The sequence below is a fragment of the Thalassophryne amazonica genome, chromosome 18, assembly GCF_902500255.1.
Source record: "Thalassophryne amazonica chromosome 18, fThaAma1.1, whole genome shotgun sequence".
Classification (NCBI taxonomy): domain Eukaryota; kingdom Metazoa; phylum Chordata; class Actinopteri; order Batrachoidiformes; family Batrachoididae; genus Thalassophryne; species Thalassophryne amazonica.
The window spans coordinates 216,554-238,939 of record NC_047120.1 but is presented as its reverse complement, the minus strand read 5'-3'; the positions used below and the strand labels follow the sequence as shown (position 1 = coordinate 238,939).

Sequence of the window (22,386 nt, the reverse complement as noted above, 5' to 3'; positions counted from 1 at the left end):
CAGTCACAGCTCTCCAGGTGTCTCTGTCATTGCCTACATGTGTGTTGAAGTCCCCCAGCAGAACAATGTAGTACCCCACGGGAGCCCCATACAGGACTCCATTCAGGGACTCCAAGAAGGCCAAAAACTCCAAACTGCTGTTCGGTGCATACGCACAAACAACATTCAGAGTTTTTCCTCGGCCACCCGAAGGTGCAGAGAGGCAACCTTTTCATGTACTGTGGTAAACTCCAACGTAGTGGCGCTCAGCAGGGGACTCGTGAGTATCCCCACACCTGCCCGGCACCTCACACCCTGGGCAACTCCAGAGAAGAATAAGGCCCAACCCCTATCAAGTAGAGTGGTTGCAGAGCCGAGGCTGGGCGTGGAGGTGAGGCCCACCAGATGTAACTGGTTTTGCTCCCCCTCCATCCAATCTCCGGCTCCTTCCTCCACAGCGAGGTGACGTTCCACACCCCCAGAGCGAGCCCTTACCACCTCGGTCTGGTCCACAGAGGCCCTCTACTTTCACTGCCACCCATGGGACAGCGTACCCAACACCAGCGGCTCCCCCTGTAGGTGGTGAGCCCACAGGGTGGACCAGATGTACTGTTAAACACAAATACTACATCATGTATTTTTTTGTGTTGATTTTATTTCTCTCTCAACTCATAAAGAAGTCATCCAAAGCAGAATCTTGCTCTTTAAAAAAAAATAACTTTGATAAATCCATAAAATCTTTGTGGAGTTGAATATTTCTGATTGCAACGTCCATGTGTGAAAACACCCTTAAACCTTTGTTTGTTTCCAATATTTTTTATGCACACCATCATTTTCTGTAGGACCCCCCCCCCCCCCCCCCCCCGCAGTCTCTGTAATTTTGAAAACCAAGGTCAAGAGTTTAAAGCCACGGGTTTGACAGCAGAGGATCCTTGTTTCCCTTTAAGATGTGAAAGGTACAAATGCTATTAAACACCAAATTGCTCTGGCTTCATGAGTGTGAGGAGGTGCATGTGAGACATCACTGTAAAGCTCTTTGAACACGTTTATCAGATGGCAGAATGTGCTGTGGAAGTGAAGTTCCAGTCGCATTGTGTTTGAGGTCAGCAGCATTCTAAAATATTAATTAAAATAGTTGGCTTATATATTTTTAAACGAGTTGTAATGTCACTGTTGATGTGTTCATGTCATAGTTGAGTTTTGACATGATGTTAGAGTCCAGCTAAAGTATGTGTGAAATGTAAAACAAATCCTCCTCAGCCCGGTTTCATGAAGCGTCCTAATTTTTTTTTTGTTGATTAAACTCAGTCAGCTATTCATTTAACGTTAGTCATTGCACAAAGTGCTTAGATTTGAGCCTGCTACAGAGGAGGCTAATCTTATTTTAGTCAACAATACTTCAGTGTCTTACTTCAAAAATGGCAGCAATCATGTACCACCACTTGAGGGAGCAGGAAGGAAGGAAGGAGAGTCTTGCTGCAGGAGCGGGTGTACCGGGACCGGAATAATCCATTGGAGATGTTTACGTTCACCGAGGTTCAACAGTGATACCACTTCCATCCGCCTGAAATTCTCTTCATCGTGGACATGACAGGTCCAGCCATCAACCATCAAATGAGAAGGAACAATGTCCTGCCAACCCTTATTCAGATTTTGATTGTGCTGAAGTTTTCCGCCTGAGGAACCTTTCAGCTGGTTATCGGTGACACCACCGATGTCTCCAAGTCGAACGTGTGCTGAATTGTGAGGGATGTCACTTTAGCACTTATCCTGCACATTGGGTGATCTGTCCAGCTACTTATTGAGGAAAACTGTAATCTACTCCCAAGCCCGTCTTTTGGCAGCTAGGGCAAATGTTCCCTTGAAACACTCAAGAGCATGCCTATGTTGCTCATATGCCTCCAAAAGGAGAGCTTTCTCGACTTTGGAGAAGGCAGAATCCTTTTTCCAGGAGTGCTTCTCCTCTGATGTGGTAAACTCAGCTATGGTTGTAGCAGACGACCAACCCAGAAGTAAACAAAACTCTCATTCATTGGAGGCGTTTTGTGCCAGCGACACTCGTGAGGCCGCTTATGCCCATGAAAATCATCGACTAACCTTAGATGGCTAATCTACAAGTTTAACCGTCTATGTGAAATGAGACAGCTAATGTTGGGCGACTAACCTTTTGGCGCAGTCACATGGGGATAACTGAAAGAAGGGAAGACAAGTCACAAATCATTGAGAAAAAGGGAACAAATGATCCTGTACCTTTCCCATCACAGAAAAGCCTGCGAAGCAAGAGTGCAAAAAGGAAGGAAACAAAACTGAAACTAACAAAAGATAAACAGAGCAAACATCGACCTTGACGCTTTAAACAAAATCAAAATTAAACATTCACAATGATGTGATTGACAGCAAGTATGAGACCAAGTGCCACCAAAGTTGTACTCATGTCCACAGCACTGGCAGGCGCAGGATTGTGGGATTTGGTTGTCTTGACAACAGGTGAGAGAGATTGTTTGTCTTCAGAACATCATGTGTGAACACGCAGGCCAGCCACAAACATTTTGAATGTGTGTAAATACTTAAAGGAGTTAATAAAATGTTCTTACCGCTATTGTTTCTGCTGGAAGACGGTTAAACGATGTCCCCGAAAGTTAAGGTAAATGCAGATTTCTTGTTTCGTTTGGGCTTCGGTGTCCTTTGTTGGTGACGTGTGACCGACGGTTTAGTCGACTAAGTAAGTTTAGTCGACTAAAAGATTAGACTGCATTATGAAACCATGTCCTGCTGTACATTTCCACTTTATTAGTTCCATCAGTGCAATAACTTACTGCCATCAGGTCAAACTCACCACTCTGATACTTTCTTTTAATGTGTGTTGTTCTAACATTTATTGTTAATTTGTTTCTTTGCAGACATGCAGCCGTTGTTGTTGATTAAAGAAGAAACTCTCCCTAAACACCAGGAATGGAATCGGAGTGTTGACCAGGAGGACATTAAAGAAGAAGAGAAGCTGTGGATAAGTCAGCAGGGGGAGCAGCTTCAGCAGCTGGAGGAGGCAGATCTCACCAAGTTTGGTTTCACTGCCGTCCCTGTGAAGAGTGAAAATGATGATGAAAAACCAGAGTCATCACAGCTTCATCAAAGCCCAAGTGATGAGAGCACAGAGGCTGAGCCTGTAGCCAGCAGTTCATCTGTACACAGAAAACTGACAGCAGAAGCTGATGGAGAGGACGATGGAGGACCACAACCAGCCAGCAACTCAGGTCCAAACAGTCATTTACAACCAGATACCAGTGGCAGGAGTTCAGACAGTTCTGAAACTCAGACTGACGATAGTTATGACTGGAAACAGACCAGAGGACTTCAGTCAAGTTTTACCAGTCAAAAAAATATCAATATTGTTAGTTCAACTAAATGCAACATTGCTAAGGCAGAATTTATGTATTCTCAAGCATCTGGACCCATGAACAATTCAGAGCAATACAAGGGGAGGCAAGCAAGCATGAAACCATTGAGCTGTTCTGATTGGAGTAAAACACATAATCAGAAAACAATTCAGACAGGAAAGAAACCATTTGACTGTTCTGAATGTGGTCGAAGATTTGGACGAAAGCGCAACCTGAAAATACACATGATAATTCATACAGGACACAAACAATTTGGCTGTTCTGAATGTGGTCGAAGATTTGGATTAAAGGGCAGCCTGAAAAGACACATGATAATTCACACAGGACACAAACAGTTTGACTGTTCTGAATGTGGTCGCAGATTTGGACAAAAGGGCGACCTGAAAAAACACATGATAATTCACACAGGGCACAAACAGTTTGACTGTTCTGAATGTGGTCGCAGATTTGGACAAAAGGGCGACCTGAAAATACACATGATAATTCATACAGGACACAAACAATTTGCCTGTTCTGAATGTGGTCGAAGATTTGGATTAAAGAGCAGCCTGAAAAGACACATGATAATTCACACAAGACACAAACAATTTGACTGTCCTGAATGTGGTCACAGATTTGGACAAAAGGGCGACCTGAAAAAACACATGATAATTCATACAAGACATAAACACTTTGACTGTTCTGAATGTGGTTGCACTTTTGGACAACAAGGCCACCTGAAAAAACACATAATCGACACAGGACACAAACAGTTTGTCTGTTCTGAATGTGGTCGCAGATTTGGACAAAAGGGTGACCTGAATCAACACATGATAATTCACACTGACTCCTCTGTGCCTGGACTTCTCTCCGCTCTCCTACTGACTACAAGTCTTTCTACAAACATGCCTGGAGTCCAGCAGCTGAGGTACATGTTGAAACTACAGCGAACACCTGCTGATGAAGGAATGATCACAGATCAGGAAGAAGAAATGTGTCATTTAGAAGAAGAGAACAAAAGAGGAGTGAAGACAGAGACACCTGTGTCCCGTCCACCAGAGGCGGCATTCCCAGTGAAGCAGACAGCAAGTTCCATAAAAGCAGAGGGGCCTGACTCAGCTCCAGACATGCAGCCGTTGTTGGTGATTAAAGAAGAAACTCTCCCTGAACACCAGGAATGGAATCTGAGTGTTGACCAGGAGGACATTAAAGAAGAAGAGAAGCTGTGGATAAGTCAGCAGGGAGAGCAGCTTCAGCAGCTGGAGGAGGCAGATCTCACCAAGTTTGGTTTCACTGCCGTCCCTGTGAAGAGTGAAAATGATGATGAAAAACCAGAGTCATCACAGCTTCATCAAAGCCCAAGTGATGAGAGCACAGAGGCTGAGCCTGTAGCCAGCAGCTCATCTGCACACAGAACACTGACAGCAGAAGCTGATGGAGAGGACGATGGAGGACCACAACCAGCCAGCAACTCAGATCCAAACAGTCATTTACAACCAGATACCAGTGGCAGGAGTTCAGACAGTTCTGGAACTGAGACTGATGACAGTGATGACTGGAAACAGACCAGAGAACTTCAGTCAAGTTTTAACAGTCGAAAAAATGCCAATATTGTTAGCTCAAATAACACTGATGAGAAACATTTTAAAGGCTCTAAACATGTACAAGGATCTGATAACATGACCTACTCAGAGCCATACAAGGGGAGGCAAGCAAGCATGAAACTATTTAGCTGTTCTGATTGGAGTAAAATACAGGAACAGAAGACAATTCATACAGGAAACAAACAATTTGGCTGTTCTGAATGTGGTCAAAGATTTGGAGAAAAGGGCGACCTGAAAAAACACATAATTCACACAGGACACAAACAGTTTGGCTGTTCTGAATGTGGTCGAAGATTTGGAGAAAGGGCCGACCTGAAAAAACACATAATTCACACAGTACACAAACAGTTTGGCTGTTCTGAATGTGGTCGAAGATTTGGAGAAAAGGGCGACCTGAAAAAACACATAATTCACACAGGACACAAACAGTTTGACTGTTCTGAATGTGGTCGAAGATTTGGACGAAAGTTCGACATGAAAAGACACATGATAATTCACACAGGACAAAAACAATTTGGCTGTTCTGAATGTGATCGAAGATTTGTAGAAAAGGGCAACCTCAAAAGACACATGAAAATTCATACAGGTCCAAAAGACCAAGGAAACAGAGCTTCCAAACAAGTACAGACCCATCTGCTGACTAAAAACAACATTCAAATGACTCATAGGAATCATAGCTGATGACATTTATGAACATCTGGACAATGGTGGTTACCTGGAAAATGAACAGAAAGGTTGCTTCAGAAAAAGATAAGTTACTAAAGACCAGTTATTAATAAACAATCATGGAGGACTGCAAAAAAAAGGAGAAACCTCAGCATGGCTTGGATTGATTACAAACAGGCATTTGACAGTGTGTCACACTCCTGGATCATGAGGTGTTTAGAACTCTACAACATCAATGAGGAAATAAGATCTTTCCTGAGAGCACAAATGAACAAGTGGAACACCACCATCACCCTAAAACACACAGAGGGACAAATAATAATCCCAGACATATGAGTTCAGAGAGGAATATTCCAGGGAGACAGACTCTCACCACTTTTATTCTGTTTAATCATAGACCTGCTCAAGAAGATCCTGAAGGAGCATGACATCAGGTATGACATAAGTAGAGGCAGAGGAAGGAAACATAAAAAAAATTGTGAACCATTTGCTTTACACGAATGACTTAAAAATCTTTGCTGACTCAGATCAGGGACTCAGTCGGCTCGTGGAAGCAGTCCATAAGTTCCCCAAAGACGTTGGTATGGAATTTGGACTGGATAAATGCTCAAAATGCACAATCAAAAAAGGTAAAAAGAGAACAACAGAAAACATACAGTTGGATGAAGGGAGCTACATTGAAGATTTGGCTGAAGACTCCACATACAAATACTTGGGAATTGAAGAAAATGCTACAATAGATAATAAGAAAATGAGAGCGAGAGTAACACAAGAATACCTAAGCCGTTTAAAAAGGGAGGTGATGGTCTAGTGGTTACGTGTTGGGCTTCAGACCAGTGTATCCTCTGTTCAAGACCCAGCCAGAATGGAAAGTCACTAAGGACCCTTGGGCAAGGTCCCAGTGTGTTGTGAGCACCTTGCATGGAAGCAGCCCGACATCGGGGTGTCTGTGTGTATGGGTTAATGTGAGGCATCATTGTAAAGCACTTTGAGCATCTGATGCAGATTGAAAAGTGTTATATAAATGCAGTTCATTTAACATTTATCTGCAAATCAAAGTTGACACCATAAAACAAGATCACAGCAATAAACCAGTTTGCAATACCAGTGTGACCTTTGGGTTTGGCAAAGTAGACTGGTCACAGTGTGGACACGAAAACCAGGAAGATGCTCACCCTCCACAAGGTTACATACAGAAATCCGTGCATGGACAGAATATATCTCCCTCACAGAGAAGGAGGTCTGGGTCTCACTGAAATCAACCAGCCTATAGAGCATCTATAATAAGTATTGGACAGTACTTAAAGAGCTCTGAATAAGTAGTCATGACAAAGGGAGGACAACATCACGAGAACACCGAGCAGACATCCGTCATCAAACTGGACAAAAACCTTGTCAGAAGACCTCCTAGAACAGAGAGGAAAGCAGCAATCTGACACCTGCAACGAAACTCGCAAGACAGACCAGAGAACAAACAGCAAAAGAGAATGAAAACATCGAGTGGACAGATGGAAACAACACAAAAGGTCCGGACGATTCCAAGAAGAACTGGAAAAGGAAAACATTGACAAAGTTGGATCAATGCAGTTGGTTAAAAATGGAGAACTTGGTTTTGATGGAGAAAGAATTCTGATTGGAGCACAAGATCAGGGACTTCTAACAAATGGCTTTAAAAAAATGTCAGGGATCTCACAAAATGATAAATGCTGATTCTGTCATACAGCTGTTGAGAGTGTAAACCATCTAACATCAGCATGTCAGATCCTTATGGCAGATGGACATTATACATCCAGACACAACAAGATCTGTCAATATCTCTACTGGAAAGTATGTAAGGAACTGGAGATGGAAGTCAAAGAAAACGTCTGGGAGCATGAACCAGCACCAGTCTCATCCAACGGAAAAGTAACTGTCTTCTACGACAAAGAGATCCCAGCAGGAAGACATATGGAAGGAGGTGCAATCAAACCTGATATTGTCATCTGGAACAAACAAGAGAAAACAGCCAAAATCATCGATGTGACAGTCCCCAATGACTACGGCCTGAATCGAGCTGAAAGGGGAAAGATCACGAAATACCAAGACCTGAAAAATGACCTACGGACAACATGGTCATTGAAAGACATTGATATCATCCCAGTTGTTGTTGGGCAACAGGCCTGATGAAGAAGAAGAACCTGAAGAAATACCTTGAGGTAATCCCCGGTCACCCAAGAGCACATGAGGTGCAGTTGTCTGCAGTTAAGGGAACGATCACCATCTTGAAGAGAGCCCTCGGATGCAGTGCCAGCTGTGGTTGGGTCCAACTACATACCCCGGTTCTGGGGCTCGTTACATTCTATTGAAAAGAAATCCAAGAGATAAAAATGTGGCTTTCAGTGTGGCAGAAGATTTGGACTAAAAGGTGGTGTGAAGTGTTAAATGGACTGCATTTACAGAGCGCTTTTCAGTCTGCAACAGACACTCAAAGTGCTTTACAATTATGCCTCACATTCACCCATTCACACAAACACTGATGTCAGGGTGCTGCAATGCAAGGTGCTCACTACACACCAGGAGCAACTAGGGATTAAAGACCTTGCCCAAGGGCCCTTAGTGATTTTCCAGTCAGGCTGGGATTTGAACCAAGGATCCTCTGGTCTCAAGCCCAACGCTTAACCACTAGACCATCACCTCCTGTGTTTGGATGTTCATGGTGTTTAACCTGTCAGCAAGGTGTCGCTGTCTTTGAGGTGTGAGATGGCGTCTGTGTCAGGAGTCCTGCTGCATGCTGGGATACTTTATGATTCTACGAGTGTTGAAATTTTAAATTTTGGGGAAAATGTGGAATATTTTTTGGTTAAAAACTTCTCATCTTGATGGATTTTGATTATCATGTTTTTGTTTCCTTCATCAAAGCACAGTTCACTGTTCTTCCTCACAAAATATTAAAATTTTGAATTGTTTTAAAAAATGTAGATTTTTTTTTCATGGTGAAAACAGCGAAATTCACCAAAACACTTTTTCTCTTTCAGTTTTTGAAATATGAAATTAGGAACTTTTGGGGAAAGGTTTATGCAAAATGTTTCTTTTTGATTTTTATTTTGATTCAGGTTACTTAATTTGATTCTTCTGAACACTGTTCACAATTCTTCCTCACAAAATTTTGAGTTTTTGTTGTCTTCAAATATTGTTTGCGAAACAATAAAATTTACCTAAATGGTTTTTGAATCCAGTTTGTGATAAATTTTAATTTTGATGGTTTTGTTTGTTTCATTAAAATTCTGCTCTTCATTGCAGAATTTTGAATTTGGGCAAAATACCAAATTTTGGTCATGAAAACCATGAAATATAGCCAGAATTGGGCAGGTATTCAAGTCGCATGAGAGAAAAAATTTTACCAAAATTTAGATTAGGTAGATTAGATTAGATAGATTTTCAAGATGGAAGTCAGAAATCCTTTGTGCGCTCTGCCCACTGCTGGAAGCTCCTGTTTACTACATATCTTGTTGCAGTGAAGCAGTTGAGAAGAGCCAAACTCAACTCTACACACACAATAAAAAACGTCATTATTCCTGAACAGCATGTCGCAGTGATGCAGAGGTCTTGGAAAATAAAGCAGTTTTTACTTATGGTTTCGATTTATAAATCAAATTAATACGGATAGAATAACTATTAATGTTACTTCTGTCATTTATACAAAGTTAAAATATAACACATCTTTTAATTTTAAATAATGCACTAATTAGTAACAAACAGACAGATGCCAAAGGGATTATGGGTAAAATGTATAAAATTCATTCTATGTAAAAACCAACATGTTAATGTGAGGTGTGTGTGTTGGTGTTTACATATAAATGTGCTTTTGTAAAATATGCCATTTTTTTATTTGTTAAAAAAAGGCATTTGCAAAAGTCAAGTTGTGATGAGACAACCATCTATAACAACTGAGGTCAAAATAAATAGAACACTGCCATGTACTGGTGTCCAGATGCTCAGAGCCGAACCCATAATACTTTGCGCGCCAGAGTTGCTGCGGTTTAAACAGCACAGAGATAAAACATGACAACAATTGTAAATGAGCATTATAAAACCAAAATGTACATTTTTGTTTCCTTTCATCAGCTGCAGCAAGAAGCTGCAACAACTCTCTGGCGTGCAAAGGATTATGAGATATCTCAGTACTTAGAGCGAATACTGCCATGAACACTACTGGCCAGGAGATGGCAATAGAGACCCTGAAAACTTGCTAAAACAAATATTCTAAATAAATAATCCGTGTCTGCTATGTTGAAGATGTGTGGAATTTAATAAATGCAAACCGGATTTCAGACATCTTATATATGTTACTCTGGAACAAAGAGGACAGACAGTGACATAAACAAGATGTTAAAGAGCAAACAGGAAGCTTCTTCTGGCATTTTTACATAAAACAAACAATGATGTCTATAAACCCAGAGAATATATTCACGAGAGCTTTAGGCACAATATACAAAGAGTTTAATGCTGTTGTCCATGTGGAACCTGATCAGAGCGTCTCAAATGCATTTGTCCTGTCATGTATGTGCTGAAATTACCCATAATGCACTTTGTTGTGGAGACAGCATGTCCACACTAAAACCTTCAAAATTAGTGCATTACTTTAAAACTAAAACATATATCTGCTATTTTCACTTCAAAAACATCAGAAGTAGCGCTAATTTAAATAACCTGTCCGAAATTATGTTGGTTAAAATTTTAACCATAAGTTAAAACTGTATGCCTCTGGATGACTTAGGTGATATTGCCAGTGAGCCAGTATGGGCTCAAAAGAAATTATATTTTTTTCTTCTCTGTGATCAGTTCTTCTTTGTTTGCAGAAGATAGAGCAGTTTCTCCTGGAACCAGCTCTTCTCTGTTTGCAGAGAATAGAACTGTACATCTACTACAAAACATTTAACAAAACAAATCTTTGATGTCAGACTTCATAAATTTTTGTAACTGTTAAGCTTTGTTCACCACGCCTGCAAAAATATGTTAGCGGTCTAAAAATTATTGGACCAAAATTTATGGTAAGATAATTAGTCCACTGTTGGTTTTCAAAAGTATCTGAAAAGCTAATCCAATAATGAAAACATAAGGTTCGATAATTAGCGGTTAGCAGATACAGCAGGAACTGTACCCACCACTGTCCTGAAATGAGCAAAAAAGAAATTAAAGTTCTTTAATTTGACTTGTGCGTGTGAGGAACACAGCGCTGCCTCCCACTCCGGTCCCGTGGTTGCCATCCAGACGTTTGGACATCGGGCAGTCTTCAGCGCCTCTTATGTCCATCTGAAAGCAGTCTGTGTCATCTAAAGTGTTGTCTACATGCACTTTGGATGTCATCGTGCAGGTGTGGACGAGGTCATCTGGATGCGTTCTGACCATCGATTTCTATTTAATCCTCTAGATGGTGGATGCAGCCTGTGAGCTGTTGCCAGCAGCCTCCATCTTGCTTTGCGTTATTATGCGTCATCAGGCATTAAATTAAATAGAAATCAGTGATGCGCTGACTTAAACTTGGGTTAAAGTGATCTGAAAATGCTGTTTTGTGCAGCTTTCAGGTGCAGCAGCCAGCTGACAAAGGAGTATCAGCTGCTTAAATAAAGGTTAAATAAATAATAATAAATTGTGTTGTGAGCTTTCATAAGTGTGTATTATATGTAATATTAATGATGCGGGGAAATGATTAAATTGCAGGTTAGTACATGATTTCATTTTTTGTGTCGGGCTGTATTCTGTAAAGTTGTGACTTTGGTTTTACTGCCTGAATGCTTTGTGGTGATAAATATCTCACTATTCGTTTAGTGAATCAATTAGAAGTCTCACTTTCATTAGTCTCAATTTATCCCTTTTTAATTAGCCTCAGGTTTTTTGTTCACATCAGGTTTTCCATCCTCAGATATTCTGTAAGAGCAAATTCATAGAATGACAGTCACTTTGACATTATATATTCTACTAATATAAGAATATACACCAATGAGATTAATTTCTCTCTGATATACTGAATATTCCAGTGCAGTGTTTTCAGATTTCTTTCAACTTGATCAGAAATGATTGAATAATCTTACTTTGTCCTTGGCTGGTGGCTGTTTCATATTTTATTTGATATTTTGGCAGAGAATTGCTCCGTAAAAGCGCCGTTGCAGGTGTGTAAAGAGCAGTCTTTAATATTAATATCTTTAATATGATGTGAGCGAATGAAGCTCTTACTTACACCCATGAATTTCCCATCTTTAACTTAACTTCATCATGAAATTAATTAGGGATCAGACTAGTATCTGGTGTCGTGGCAGACAGAGTGTGTTTGACAAACTGATGGTGTTATTTTCTATCTGGACTGGAACTTACAAATTCATTCAAGTCTGTGATATAAATAGTCTGATCTTGTGTATTTGTTTTGATAAATAGTGGCTGAACAAATGTGGGACTGAGTTTGAATAAATGTAACAGCACAGTAATATCAGGGAAAATGCAGATTTATGGTGAAACTCTCTTGAAAACATTGATCATGTCCACATTGATTTCTATTGATGTCTGGTTGTTAAACGCTAACCAAGATGGCGGCGCTCTGGCAACAGTCAGTGAATGAGCGGATCATCCCGGTCCTCCATCTAGTGAGTAAATAGAAATAGACGGTTCTGACACTGCTGACCACGCCTCTTTTCCTCTGACTGCGTCCGATGATGGTCATATTTGTCATTTCGACCTGGTTCCTGCACATTCTTGCTCTGAGTGACGGGGACTTAAGTAGGAAGATGAGACGAGAACAACTTTAATAACAAATCATCCAGTCATCACTTGCTTTGACAAAAATGTGACCTGACTCACCTTTGGATGACCTGCTGTGCACATGCTGCACGTGCACACCTTTCCAGCACTCACACACTCAACAGGGCTCAGATTTCACGTCAGTGTTTCTTTGTTTTGGTGAGTTTATTAGATCAGAGAATCCAGCAGGAACTTGAAGCCCCCCTCCCATCCTGTTCCCCCCCACAGGCACATTTAGATTCACCTTCTGCAGGACGGAGGTAGAAGAAGACGAGTCGTCTGTCCCCAAGAAAGAAAGACGCCAGGACTTTGGTTTCAGGCTTCAGTGAACAGATTGAACCATCGATGTGATGCTGCTGAAACTGAAGATGTCAACTTGGAGCTTGATGGAAGCCCCGCCCCCAAACATGTCAGTTGTTGACAAATTGTTCTTTGGTGTTAATTCTGATTTGAACATCTATTTTAAATGGTTTAGGTATTCTTGTGTTTCTCTCTCTCTCATTTTCTTCGATTCCAAAATATTTGTATGTGGAATCTTCAGCCAAATCTTCAATGTAGCTCCCTTCATCCAGCTGTATGTTTTCTGCTGCTTTCTTTTTTCTGCACATTTAGAACATTTATCCAGTCTAAATTCCATAACAATGTCCACGGTGAAGTTATGAACTTCCTCCATGAGCTGACTGAGTCCCTGCTCTGAGTCGGTAAAGATCTTCAAATCGTCCATAAATAAGAGATAGTTCACCACTTCCTGAAGTTTCCTTTTCCTGATGTTTAACTCTGTCAATGTGGTTCCTTCTTGGTCCAGTTTAGCCAGTCCCAGGTTAACTTTCTGTAGGATACTTTTGAAGTTTTTATCCTCCATCAGTTTGATCAGTTTTGGACACTCTTTCATGTCCATTCTCCTTGTTTCCTCAATCTTGTCAGCCAATTCCTCTTGTAATTCCCACTGTTCCCTTTTGTCGAAATCTTCGACCACATTCAGAACAGCCAAATTGTTTTTGTCTCTTGTTTTTTCATATATCTTTGATGTCTTTTTAATAGAATGCAGTGGGCCCTAGACCTAGGGTCTAAAGGTGCATCCTGGGCTCTATACATTATCCTTACCACAGCTGGCATTGTATCCGAGGGCTCTCTTTAAAATGGTGATCATTCTATTAGTTGCAGATAACTGCACCTCATGTGCGCTTGGGTGACCGGGGATTACCTCAAGGTATTTCTTCAGGTTCTTCTTCATCAGGCCTGTTGCCCAACAACACCTGGGATGATATCGATGTCTTTCAATGACCATGTTGTCCGTAGGTCATTTTTCAGGTCTTGGTATTTCGTGATCTTTCCCCTTTCCGCTCGATTCAGGCCGTAGTCATTGGGGACTGTCACATTGATGATTTTTACTTTTTTCTCTTGCTTGTGTTGTGTGGGCCGCTGAAGAGGAGGTACTGCTGGCCCACCACCACCAGAGGGCGCCCTGCCTGGAGTGCGGGCTCCAGGCACCAGAGGGCGCCGCCGCCTCACGGGAGCAGCCTCGGTGACAGCTGTCACCCATCACCTGAGACAGCTGACGGCAATCATCAGTGGGGTATATCAGCAGGACGGCATCTCCACCTCATTGCCGAGATATCGTTCTACCTGGAAGGTAATAGTCTCAGCTGACTGCTTGACAGTAACCTTTTTGTGACTTTTGTGAGTGATAACAGACCCTTTTTCCAACAAGAGGTGGAGGTAGCTTTCCTGCCGTGTGGATTACTGGGTGCAAACGCGCCCACCTTTAATTGTGTTTTTGTTCCTCGCCAGCAGTACCAGGTCCGACACGCGGAGGCAGTGGCCACCTGGGAGTTCGGGACTTGGCGGCTCCAGTATACCCGGGGTCCTGTGGTGGAGGAAGCCGTGTGGTACCGGTCTTACCTTGGAGAGGCGTCTCCTATCTTCGAGCCTGCCCACACGACACTTTTGTAAATTGACTGTAGTCCATTTCTGTGATTGGTTGTATTCGTTGTGCACATTCACAACAGTAAAGCGTTGTTGTTTGACTTACTCCATTGTCCGTTCATTTGCGCCCCCTGTTGTGGGTCCGTGTTCCTACACTTTCCCAACAGGATATCTCGGCCAGCGTCATGGATCCCGAGGGGCGTCAACCGGCTGTTGAACGGCCAATGGAAGAACAAGGCGCGCAGGCGTCCGCAGGAGGGGTACTCGGTGAGTTGCAGCGGATCCTCACCGCTTTCACGACTCGGTTAGATTTGATGGCCGAGCAGAACGCCCTCCTGAACCACAGGGTGGAGGCTCTCGCCGCGCAGGTGGAAGCGCGCCCTCCGGGCGCCGCTGCGGCTCTCCCTCCCGTAGACCCTGTGCGTGACAGCGACGTTCCACTGGTTGTCCAACGACCCCCCCCACCATCCCCTGAAGCATACATAAGCCCTCCGGAGCCGTACGGAGGCTGTGTGGAGACGTGCGCGGATTTCCTTATGCAGTGTTCGCTCGTCTTCGCACAGCGTCCCGTCATGTACGCGACCGACGCTAGCAAAGTAGCTTATGTGATAAATCTGCTTCGTGGTGAGGCACGCGCTTGGGCTACAGCGCTCTGGGAGCAAAGTTCACGGCTCCTTCTGACATATGATGGGTTTGTGAGGGAGCTCAGAACAGTGTTCGATCACCCTAATAGAGGAGAGACCGCTTCAGCCGTGCTGCTGTCAATGAGACAGGGGCGCCGGAGCGCAGCTGCCTATGCAGTCGACTTCCGCATCGCGGCTGCGAGGTCCGGCTGGAATAACACTGCCCTCCGCGCCGCCTTCGTAAACGGACTGTCATTGGTCCTCAAGGAGCACCTGGTGGCTAAGGACGAACCGCGGGATTTGGATGGGCTTATCGATCTTGTTATACGATTAGACAATCGGTTAAATGAGCGCCGTCGGGAACGAGACGAAGGGCGTGGCCAGGCACACGTCGTCCCTCTCCCTTCCGGTTCCAACCGCGTTCCGCCCTCCCCACGCTCCACGGCCCCTGCGCTCCGTGCGATCACAGCTCCCCCTGCTGACGAAGCTATGGACACGAGTAGGGCAACATTTAGGGCACCGGCCACACAGAGGAGGCTGGCCCGCGGAGCGTGTTTTGTTTGTGGCTCGATTGAGCATCAAGTACGAGACTGCCCCGAGCGGTTAAACACCAACGCCCGCCCCTAGACACTGGGCTAGGGGGGGGCCGAGACGTGCACGTGGGACACACCCACATCGCCACACGACTCCCAGTTACAATCCTTTATGAGGATTTAACCCTGAAGGCCCCAGCACTGGTGGACACGGGCTCAGAAGGGAATTTGCTTGATAGCAAATGGGCCAGGGAGATAGGGTTCCCTCTGGTGGCACTTACCTCGCCTGTGCAGGTACGGGCACTAGATGGCTCCCTACTCCCTCCAATCACTCACAAGACACCACCAGTAACTCTGGTGGTGTCAGGGAATCACCGGGAGGAGATCGAGTTTTTTGTAACTCCGGCCACCTCCCGTGTGATTTTAGGTTTTCCCTGGATGTTGAAACACAATCCCCGGATCGATTGGCCGTCCGGGGTAGTGGTCCAGTGGAGCGAGACCTGCCATCGGGTATGTTTAGGTTCCTCGGTTCCTCCCGGTTCCCAGGCCAGGGAGGAGGTCAGAGCCCCGCCCAATCTAGGGACGGTGCCGGTGCAGTACCATGACCTTGCGGAGGTGTTCAGCAAGGATCTGGCACTCACCCTTCCCCCGCACCGCCCCTATGATTGTGCCATTGATTTGGTTCCAGGCGTTGAGTTCCCGTCCAGCAGGCTGTACAACCTCTCACGACCAGAACGCGAATCAATGGAGACCTACATCCGGGACTCTTTGGCTGCCGGGTTGATCCGGAATTCCACCTCCCCGATGGGTGCGGGTTTCTTTTTTGTGGGGAAAAAGGATGGCGGATTACGTCCATGCATTGATTACAGGGGGCTGAACGAAATCACGGTTCGTAACCGATACCCCTTACCCTTGTTGGATTCGGTGTTCACGCCCCTGCATGGAGCCAAGATATTCACCAAGCTTGATCTTAGGAATGCGTATCACCTGGTTCGGATCCGGAAGGGAGACGAGTGGAAGACGGCATTTAACACCCCGTTAGGTCATTTTGAGTACCTGGTCATGCCGTTCGGTCTTACAAATGCTCCCGCGACGTTCCAAGCATTGGTTAATGATGTCTTGCGGGACTTCCTGCACCGATTCGTCTTCGTATATCTAGACGACATACTCATCTTTTCTCCGGATCCTGAGACTCATGTCCGACATGTACGTCAGGTCCTGCAGCGGTTATTGGAGAACCGGCTGTTTGTTAAGGGCGAGAAGTGTGAGTTTCACCGCACCTCTTTGTCCTTCCTGGGGTTCATCATCTCCCCCAACTCCGTCGCTCCTGATCCGGCCAAGGTTGCAGCGGTGAGAGACTGGCCCCAACCCACAAGCCGTAGGAAGCTGCAACAGTTCCTCGGCTTTGCAAATTTCTACAGGAGGTTCATTAAGGGCTACAGCCAGGTTGTTAGCCCCCTGACAGCCCTGACCTCACCAAAAGTCCCCTTCACCTGGTCGGATCGTTGCGATGCCGCGTTCAAGGAGTTGAAACGGCGCTTCTCATCTGCACCCGTTCTGGTGCAGCCCGATCCTAGTCGCCAGTTAGTGGTTGAAGTGGACGCCTCGGACTCAGGGATAGGAGCTGTGCTGTCCCAGAGTGGGAAGACCGATAAGGTTCTTCATCCGTGTGCCTATTTTTCCCGCAGGTTGACCCCGGCTGAACGGAACTATGACGTCGGCAACCGAGAACTCCTTGCGGTGAAAGAGGCTCTTGAAGAGTGGAGACACCTGTTGGAGGGAACGTCCGTGCCATTCACGGTTTTCACTGACCACCGGAACCTGGAATATATCAGGACCGCCAGGCGGCTGAATCCCAGGCAAGCCTGCTGGTCACTGTTCTTCGGCCGTTTTGACTTCCGCATCACCTACCGGCCCGGGACCAAGAACCAGAAGTCGGATGCCTTGTCCCGGGTACACGAAGACGAGGTCAAGGCGGAGTTGTCGGATCCACCGGAACCCATCATCCCGGAGTCCACTATCGTGGCCACCCTCACCTGGGACGTAGAGAGAACCGTCCGGGAGGCCCTGGCACGAAGCCCGGACCCCGGGGCTGGACCAAAGAACAGACTTTACGTCCCACCAGAGGCTAGGGCTGCAGTCCTGGACTTCTGTCACGGCTCCAAGCTCTCCTGTCACCCAGGGGTGCGAAGAACCGTGGCAGTTGTCCGGCAGCGCTTCTGGTGGGCGTCCCTGGAGGCCGACGTCCGGGATTATATCCAGGCCTGCACCACCTGTGCCAGGGGCAAGGCCGACCATCGCAAGGCTCCGGGACTGCTACAGCCGCTGCCCGTGCCTCATCGCCCCTGGTCCCACATCGGCCTGGATTTTGTCACGGGCCTCCCGCCGTCCCAGGGAAACACCGTGATCCTCACGATAGTGGACCGATTCTCCAAGGCGGCCCACTTCGTGGCCCTCCCGAAGCTCCCAACGGCCCAGGAGACAGCGGACCTCCTGGTCCACCACGTCGTCCGCCTGCATGGGATACCAGCAGACATCGTCTCCGATCGCGGTCCCCAGTTCTCCTCGCATGTCTGGAGGAGCTTTTGCCGGGAACTGGGGGCTACGGTCAGTCTCTCGTCCGGGTATCACCCCCAGACCAACGGGCAAGCAGAGCGGGCCAACCAAGAAATGGAGCAAACACTGCGTTGTGTGACAGCCGCGCACCCGGCGGCCTGGAGTACTCATCTGGCCTGGATCGAGTATGCCCACAACAGTCAAGTGTCATCAGCCACCGGCCTCTCCCCCTTTGAGGTGTGTTTGGGGTATCAGCCCCCGTTGTTCCCGGTGGTTGAGGGAGAGGTCGGCGTGCCCTCGGTCCAGGCCCACCTGCGGAAGTGCCGTCGGGTGTGGCGTGCCGCCCGTTCTGCTTTGCTGAAGGCCCGGATGAGGGCGAAGACCCATGCAGACCGGCGGCGGACCCCGGCCCCTACGTATCGCCCCGGGCAGGAAGTGTGGTTGTCCACAAAGGACATCCCACTACAAGTGGCCTCCCCCAAACTACAGGACAGGTACATAGGACCGTTTAAAATCCTCAAGGTCATCAATCCCGCCGCAGTGAGGCTTCAGCTTCCAGCCTCACTGCGGATCCATCCAGTATTCCATGTGTCGAAGATCAAGCCCCATCACACCTCGCCCCTCTGTACACCCGGTCCGGCGCCACCTCCTGCCCGGATCATCGATGGCGAGCCGGCTTGGACAGTGCGCCGGTTGTTGGACGTCCGACGGATGGGCCGGGGCTTTCAATATCTGGTGGACTGGGAGGGGTACGGCCCTGAAGAACGCTCCTGGGTGAAGAGGAGCTTCATCCTGGACCCGGCCCTCCTGGCCGACTTCTACCGTCGCCACCCGGACAAGCCCGGTCGGGCGCCAGGAGGCGCCCGTTGAGGGGGGGGTCCTGTTGTGTGGGCCGCTGAAGAGGAGGTACTGCTGGCCCACCACCACCAGAGGGCGCCCTGCCTGGAGTGCGGGCTCCAGGCACCAGAGGGCGCCGCCGCCTCACGGGAGCAGCCTCGGTGACAGCTGTCACCCATCACCTGAGACAGCTGACGGCAATCATCAGTGGGGTATATCAGCAGGACGGCATCTCCACCTCATTGCCGAGATATCGTTCTACCTGGAAGGTAATAGTCTCAGCTGACTGCTTGACAGTAACCTTTTTGTGACTTTTGTGAGTGATAACAGACCCTTTTTCCAACAAGAGGTGGAGGTAGCTTTCCTGCCGTGTGGATTACTGGGTGCAAACGCGCCCACCTTTAATTGTGTTTTTGTTCCTCGCCAGCAGTACCAGGTCCGACACGCGGAGGCAGTGGCCACCTGGGAGTTCGGGACTTGGCGGCTCCAGTATACCCGGGGTCCTGTGGTGGAGGAAGCCGTGTGGTACCAGTCTTACCTTGGAGAGGCGTCTCCTATCTTCGAGCCTGCCCACACGACACTTTTGTAAATTGACTGTAGTCCATTTCTGTGATTGGTTGTATTCGTTGTGCACATTCACAACAGTAAAGCGTTGTTGTTTGACTTACTCCATTGTCCGTTCATTTGCGCCCCCTGTTGTGGGTCCGAGTTCCTACACTTTACCAACAGCTTGTTCCAGATGACAATATCAGATTTGATTGCACCTCCTTCCATATGTCTTCCTGCTGGGATCTCTTTGTCGTAGAAGACAGTTACTTTTCCGTTGGACGAGACTGGTGCTGGTTCATGCTCCCAGATGTTTTCCTTGACTTCCATCTCCAGTTCCTTACATACTTTCCAGTAGAGATATTGACAGATCTTGTTGTGTCTGGATGTATAATGTCCATCTGCCAGGAGGATCTGACATGCTGAAGTTAGATGGTTTACACTCTCAACAGCTGTATGACAGAATCAGCATTTATCACTTTGTGAGATCCCTGACATTTTTTAAAAGCCATTAGTTAGAAGTCCCTGATCTTGTGCTCCAATCAGAATTCTTTCTCCATCAAAACCAAGTTCTCTATTTTTTAGCCACTGCATTGATCCAACTTTGTCAGTGTATTCCTTTTCGAGTTCTTCTTGGAATCATCCGGCTCTTTTGTGTTGTTTCCATCTTTCCACTCGATGTTTTCCTTCTCTTTTGCTGTATTGTTCTCTGGTCTGTCTTGTGAATTTTGTTGCAGGTGTTAGATTGTTGCTTTCCTCTCTTGTTCAAGTTCTCCGCCAAAGTTTTTTGCCATTTTAATGATTGAGGTCTGTTTGGATAAGGTCTTCTTGTGGTGTTGTCCTCCCTTTTTCATGATTTCTTCTTCAGAGCTCTTTAAGTACTGTCCAATACTTATTATCGATGCTCTGTAGACCTGGTTGATTTCAGTGAGACCCAGACCTCCTTCTCTGCGAGGGAGATATATTCTGTCCATGCACTGATTTCTGTACGTGACTTTGTGGAGGGTGAACATCTTCCTGGTATCCAACTTATTAAGCTCACATTGTGGCCAGTCAACTATGCCAAACCCGTAGGTCACCACTGGTATTGCAAACTGGTTTATGGCTGTGATCTTATTCTTTGGTGTCAACTCTTTTTTGCAGAACTTTTTTAAGCGGTTTAGGTATTCTTGTGTTGTTTTCATTCTCATTTGTTTGTGCTCGATTGTAGTATTTTGCTCAATTCCCAACAATTTGTATGTGGAGTCTACAGCCAGATCTTCAATGTTGCTCCCTTCATCCAATTGTATGTTTTCGGTTTTTGTCTTTTTACCTTTTTTGATTGTGCATTTTGAGCATTTATCCAGTCCAAATTCCATACCAATGTCTTTGGAGAACTTATGGACCCTTTTTTTGTGTTGGCATAGATTTTCAAATCATCCATGAACAACAGATGGTTCACAGGTTTTTGATTTTTTCTTCCTCTGCCTCTACTTATGTCATACCCAATGTCCTTCTGGATCGTGATGAGCAGGTCTAAGAATAAACAGAATAAAAGTGGTGAGAGGCTGTCTCCCTGGAATATCCCTCTCTGAACTCTTATGTCTGGGATTATTATTTGTCCCTCTGTGTGACTGTGGGTGATACACTCCTTTTTGCAGCAGTTCTTTGAGTTATCTCCTTACCCTCTCACCTTAGCAGATTCCTCTTACCTGAGTTAGTGTTGAACTGTATTTTTGTTGTAACCTTCTCCACACTTGTTTTGTATTTTTGGAGTCCCTCATTCAGACTTGGATTTTGAGTTGTCTTTTTGTTGTTTCCTTACTCACCTGTGTGTTTGTTACATTTTTGCCTCACCTGTACATACGTGGTGTGTCCATAAAGTAACGGTCCTTTTTATTTTTTTTAAAAACTATATGGATTTCATTCATATGTTTTTACGTCAGACATGCTTGAACCCTCATGCGCATGCGTGAATTTTTCCTCGCCTGTCGGTGACGTCATTCGCCTGTGAGCACACCTTGTGGAAGGAGTGGTCCCGCCCCCTCGTCGGATTTTCATTGTCTGGAAATGGCGGAATGAAAAGGACTTTTTTTCCATCAGAATTTTTTCAGAAGCTGTTAGAGACTGGCACCTGGAAACCATTTTAAGGACCCCTTTAAGGACGGTTGGTGCGCCACGCTCCGAGCTGTGACGTTGCGGCACAAACCACTGGATCATTTCTAAGCTGATGGCTCTGTGGATACGAGACTGTCGTGTGCTCTTTCTCTGGTTATCACAAGAGCTGGACATCAGCCATTTTCCGGCAGATTTCACTTTTAACAAGAGATTTTGTAATGGAAAGCCGCGCGGAGGCTTCGCGCATCACGACCGATTCGCTGATGAAGCGAGACAAAGGAACACCTCCGTTTCAGAGTGTTGGAGGACAAGTTTGGACATGTCCAGCTCTCCACAAGTTCTCTTATACTCACTCGACTGGTAAGCACTGAAAGCCGAGATAGACATGTCCCAACTTGTCCTCTAACACTCCGAAATGGAGGTGTTCCTTTGTCTCGCTTCATCAGCGAATGGATTCTAATACAACCCCTGTCAAAAATTATGGAATCACCGGCCTTGGAGGATGTTCATTCAGTTGTTTATTTTTGTAGGAAAAAAGCAGATCGCAGACATGACACAAAACTAAAGTCATTTCAAATGGCAACTTTCTGACTTTAAGAAACACTATAAGAAATCAGGAAAAAAAATTGTGGCAGTCAGTAACGGTTACTTTTTTAGACCAAGCAGAGGGAAAAAAAAAAATATGGAATCACTCAATTCTGAGGAAAAAATTATGGAATCATGTTTTGTTGTGCACTTTCGATTTTTGAGACATATTGCTTTAAGTTTTCTGTCTTGATGCTTTGATGTCTTCCTTGGTCTACCAGTATGTTTGCCTTTAACAACCTTCCCATGTTGTTTGTATTTGGTCCAGAGTTTAGACACAGCTGACTGT

General features: G+C 45.6%; 1 protein-coding gene and 1 long non-coding RNA gene across 2 annotated transcripts in view; one reads left to right on the top strand and one right to left on the bottom strand.

The window, feature by feature from the left end:
• Window positions 1-22,386, top strand: part of LOC117531541 (bromodomain-containing protein DDB_G0280777-like) — a 483,227-nt gene that overhangs the window by 416,152 nt on the left and 44,689 nt on the right. The window lies entirely within an intron of this gene.
• LOC117530277 lies at window positions 12,855-20,901 on the bottom strand. The gene is made up of 2 exons (XR_004566285.1): window positions 20,728-20,901; window positions 12,855-12,994 (listed from the first exon to the last, which is right to left on the bottom strand). It is a non-coding gene; the product is annotated as an uncharacterized LOC117530277 (long non-coding RNA).